Genomic DNA, 4,313 nt, shown 5'->3' on the forward strand with positions numbered 1-4,313 from the left:
CAGGAGGAGGAGGAGGAGGAGGAGGAGGAGGAGCAAGATGGCCGCGGGGCGAGAGACACAGACAGACAAAGAGAGAGAGAGAGAGAGAGGCTGGTCTGTAAACACAAACAAACAGGATTCAGGTCTGTTCAGGTCTCTGAACAAAGAATATATATTAATGAAAGACTGGAGGTGAGCAGGACCTCCGCTGGACGACTACACACACACACACACACACACACACACACACACACACACACACACACACACACACACTGTACGTGAAGAGGTGTGTCCTCCTCTCCCTGCCACTGACTGAAGACACTGAGAGACGTTCAGCAGCAGAAACACGGTAACGTTGTGGAAACGTTGTTTAAACCCTGCAGGTAGATCTGCATCACACAGAGCAGCTCACCTGTCCTGTGATGTCATCTCCCCCCGTCTGCAGAGTCCTGAACGATGTAGCTCTGATGACACTACATACCCCCCCCCCCCTCACCCCCCCCCCCACCCCATCGTGTTAACACTAGCAGAGCAGACGACACACTTAAAGGAAAAATCCCCCAAATCAGCTCAGTGACGTTCTTGTTTCTGTCAGTGTTTCTTCTTCTTCTTCTTGTGAAAAGCAGCAGTGACATCACAGCAGCTGTTTGATCCTGACTGTAAACATCAGGTTTGGGTTTCAGAGTCAGAATCAGCAAACAAACAACAAAGAAACAACAAACCCCCCCACAGTATTGGATTTATGCTTCTTTTCTTTTTTTTTATTTCAGCTCTTAAACTGCAGCAGTTTAGTAAACTGACAGTAAATCAGTGTGTTGACAGAAGTAACGCTCAGTTTCACTGATGATTTAGGTGGTTTTTTTTGCCGTTAAAGGAGAGTTTACAGCGTAGACACAGACAGAAACGATGAGCAGAAAGAGAAGAACCACCTGCGACTCAACAACTGGATCTGCACCGCGAGGCTGCAGGACACCCTGACGAATAAAATGTTCAATAACTGATGAAGCTTGAAAGTTATTCATCAAGCAAAGAAACTCTGCTACGTCTCAGATTTCACTGTAAACTGAATATTTTTTTATTTTTGGACTGTTGGTCAAACAAAACAAGACGATTTCTCACTTTTTTTTTAGTTTATAAACTACATGGTTGATCAGATAATTAAAACAATATCAGCAGATCAATTGACAATCATTAATATTCAGTAGAAGGCTGGAAAACCTCTCATTTAAATAATCAGAGTCGTCACGCAGCTCTGATGATGGTACGCTGTGACATCACAGCAGGGAGGGTTTAACTCAACACCGGCCAATCAGAAGTGAACGCGCCACAGATTCTGCTGTAACGTGTTGAGACGTGTTTTGGAAAAGTGTCGGTGAATGAATCTGTTTTAAATATCCGGAAACAAACCTGAGCTGAGCCGTCAGAGGACGGAACGTCTGACGGGGATTTTTCCTTCAAAGCGTCGACTTCCAGCCGCAGCGGAGTCGAATAGAAAACGAGAATCCGGCCGAAACCGGCAGCAGAACGGAAACCTGTCGATGATTTTAATCCACTGTGGTCTTTTAAGTTTTTAATCAAATCTGAACCAAAGCTTCAAGAAAACAGATTTGTTGGGTTTTAACCTTTTTACAGTTTTTAAAGATCGTGAATGAAGAAGCTGAAACGTGTTGGGAGAGAAAAACCGCGTCCGTCTGAAAATCAGATTTTCTGTTTCTGCTGCCGGTTTGAGCTGATTGGACGTCTGTCCTAACGGGAGCAGATGATTGGTTCGTACTAACCCCCCACCTCCCTCCACCTCAGCCCCTGGTGGGCCAATCAGGGCCCTGCGTTTCAGCCACCGATGTAACGAGCGAAGGATCCGGACGCTTGGCGTTAAGTTACATGTGGAAGTTTTCTTTGTTTGTGTAAAATAAATCTAGTTTTTATAATCCTTTTTATATTCGTGGAAAACGTCTCGTTAACGGCACCCGATGAGGATTCTGGTCCCTCATTTTCCCGTCCAATCCTGCCATCATGACACTCTCACAGACCCCGCCCACCCGCCTCCGCCTTCCTGTCACATGAGGATCGACCGACCTCCGTCTGATAACGTGGAGACGTCCGCTTTCTGGATCTCACTTAGATTCGATGAAACGTAGAAAGTAAAGGAGGCGAAGGAGCCGCTGAGGAGAGACGAGACCCGGCCCAGGAGGAAGAGGAGGAGGAGGAGGAAGAGGAGGGTGTTCATGTCGGTCGATTGATTGATTAGTTGATCAACAGAAAACTAATCATGAATTATTTTTATAACGGTTCTAGTCTCTAGTTTTCATCCTCTGATGATAAACTGAATCTTTAATTTACTGACATTTTACAAACCACACAAACAATCAATTAATCAATAAGAACATGATTAACTGCAGCCGTCAATACGTTTTTAGACAAATATTAAATATGAAGCTGACAGAATCATCAGTTATTATCATCCAGTTATAAAGAAAACCAGTTGATCTGTTCTACTGGACAAACTGGTGCTGCAATTATTCATAATTATTGTCTTTATGGATTAATCTGTCCGTTATTTTCTGGATTAATCAATGAGCTGTTTGATCTATAAAATGGTAAAAAATATTTCCCAAAGTCTGAGATGAACATAAAATGTTTTATTCAGTTTATTGTCATAGAGACTAAATAAATATTCATATTTAATAAGCTGCACTCAGAGAATTTGGACTAATTGATTATCAAAATAGTTGTCGATTAATTGAGTTGGCAACTAATCGATTAATCGATTAACGGTTGCGTCTCCAGCACACAGACTGACTGCAGATATTTAATGAATCTTATTTTTCTCTCTTCTTCATGTGAGTTTTTAAGAAGCTCCTGATTCTTCTTCTTCTTCTTCTGTTTCTATTTTACAACTCGAGATACAGAAAGAGTCACATGACGTGAACAGAAGCTACATGGAGACGTTCAGCTGCTGTTTGTTTGTTTGTTTGTTTCTCCTAAAAACTAGTCAACAGGAAGCAGAAACGTCATATTTTTCAGAGTAAAGTGCAGGAAACGTGTCATAAAGACGGACGAGGATTCATCCAGAGGCATCAGAACAGTCTCGTCTGTCTTGTTTTTGTCTTTTTTCTGGCAGAAATGTTTTTTGTCGTCTCGAAGTTTCCACTCAGAACTCAGTTCAACACTTTTATCAGTTTAAAAACGTTTAAAAAAGTTTAAACCACGTCCTTCAGTCGTCTTCGTCTCTTTTAGCACATGAAGGTTCCTGGAGTATCTGAGTCATGTGATCACACCTGAGCAGGTGTTCATACGGTTGAAAGCTCCACAGAAAGCTTGTAAGTGAACCTTGAGTTTAGAACGTTTGACTGTCAGAGAGCACCTGAACGCACCGTTAGTCTCACCTGGATCCTGACCCACCTGGTTCTCAGCCGAGGCCTCGCCGCTCCCAGCTCCTCCTCCTCCTCCTCCTCCTCCTCCTCCTCCTCCTCTTCATCTTCATCATCGTCTTCATATCACTGTGTGATTTTTCTCCTCACTTTCATGACATATTTATATCACACGACGGTTTTTTTTAAGTCTCGTTTTGAACTCCAGGAGAAACCGTCCAATCGGAGGCCTCCTGGAGCAAAGATTGGAAAGCGAAAGCTGCCAGCTGATTGGCTGAACGTCCCGGCCTGCTCGGACTCACGGAGCGTTTTATCGTTGTGGTTTGTTTTTATTCCACAGATTCAGTTTTAATTTTATTTTTTTAACTTAATGGATTTGTAACGCGAGCGGCTCCCGATCGATCACGACTCCAAACAAAATCTTTTTTTTTGTTTTGTTTGTTTTTATTTTCACCCACGCTACAACTTACTGTGTAACTAAAGAGTTTTTTTGTTTGTGTAATGCATGATTAATACAATAAAAGTATTTTTTCTAGTCTTCCAAAAAATGGAAAAAAAAAAGTTCTGATCAGTTTGCGAGTTTTGATGAGTTTTGTAAGGTTTTTTTGATTTACAAACTATGAAACAGCAGATTTTAAAGATTGTACCACATAGCAGAATACAACTGTTGAAATGTATATAAAATGTCTATAATAACTATTAAATGGTGTACCTGTACAGAGGCTGCTGCTCTGCTCATCATTCTGTGTGAAAACTGTTAATGAAACTTCAACATACACCCAGACTGCTTTTATATGTTTGGCCAAAAGTATGTGGACGCTGCACACATTTAATCTGAAAACGTTGCTGCTTCCTCCCAGGCTCCCGTCCTGACCGTCAGATAAACCTGAGTGAATCTAAAATGTTCTCTGCTACACAAAACTCTTTTTTTTCTTTAATTTTTGTGAAATATGTGAGTTT

General features: G+C 41.8%; 1 protein-coding gene across 3 annotated transcripts in view; it reads left to right on the forward strand.

Moving 5' to 3' along the window:
* The window catches only part of strn3 (striatin, calmodulin binding protein 3), a 29,345-nt gene extending 26,660 nt beyond the window's left edge, over positions 1–2,685 (forward strand). For all 3 annotated transcript variants that reach the window (XM_042436937.1, XM_042436939.1, XM_042436938.1), the window contains one exon: positions 1–2,685. This exon is cut by the window's left edge and continues 181 nt beyond it. The gene's annotated coding sequence lies outside the window, so the exon portion shown is untranslated.
* Positions 2,686–4,313: the final 1,628 nt, after the last annotated feature.

The sequence above is a fragment of the Thunnus maccoyii genome, chromosome 16 (assembly GCF_910596095.1).
Source record: "Thunnus maccoyii chromosome 16, fThuMac1.1, whole genome shotgun sequence".
NCBI lineage: Eukaryota > Metazoa > Chordata > Actinopteri > Scombriformes > Scombridae > Thunnus > Thunnus maccoyii.